The 779-nt window shown below is 48.3% G+C and overlaps 1 non-coding gene across 1 annotated transcript; it reads left to right on the top strand.

Annotated features, from left to right (window-relative positions):
- The first annotated feature begins 705 nt into the window (after positions 1-705).
- On the top strand, positions 706-779 carry trnar-ucu. Its single transcript has one exon. It is a non-coding gene; the product is annotated as a tRNA-Arg (tRNA).

The following is a 779-nucleotide window of genomic DNA, read 5'->3' as shown; positions in this document are numbered from 1 at the left end:
ATAGAGGTATTTACCCATTGTGGATGCCCTGTGTGTCTCTGTACTACAACATCAGTGGTTTCTGCATTGTTCTTTGCTGGGTGAAAGAATTCTTTCCTGGTTATTTTATTATCATTGCTCTATACACAGGGAAGGTTTAGTGAATATGCATAGCCTGTTTATATACACTGTGTATGAAGAAGCAACTGACTGTGGCTGCTCTGTGTATATATACAGCACTCCCCACCCAATATCAGTGTATTGATACTAAATATGTGCTATGGGGTCTTTTCCCCTCTCCCCCTGATGTGCCAGGGTATCAGTTATGTCTCCTACATGTCATCTGTGTATTTATCCACGGATTCCCCAGCACATTCCTCCTCCCCTTCAAATCCTTCCACACGGATGAGCTGTCAGTCTGATGTCTCTCTGTATCCTCTTGTATCAGCACCCAGTGCTCCGCTCCACCTTTTCTTCTTCTCCCTGCCATCAGCCTATGGGCATTGCTTGTGCAGGGGATGCTCCTTCATATTCAGTTAACCCTGTCCTCCCCTCCTATATCAATCCTCCAGCCAGTGAGTGCCAGCATGTTCTGCATTCCAGCATCCTGCTTTTCCACAATTCTCCCGGAGAAGGGGGGATGCAGGGATGATGCAGAAATGATGCTGAGGATGCAGAAGGTATGTTCTATTTCAGAGCTGGTGCTGATGCTGAGCGTGCGGTGAGGTCTCTGTGGCGCAATGGACGAGCGCGCTGGACTTCTAATCCAGAGGTTCCGGGTTCGAGTCCCGGCAGAGATG

The sequence above is a fragment of the Xenopus laevis genome, chromosome 8L (assembly GCF_017654675.1).
Source record: "Xenopus laevis strain J_2021 chromosome 8L, Xenopus_laevis_v10.1, whole genome shotgun sequence".
NCBI lineage: Eukaryota > Metazoa > Chordata > Amphibia > Anura > Pipidae > Xenopus > Xenopus laevis.
This window is presented reverse-complemented; position numbering and strand designations above follow the sequence as displayed.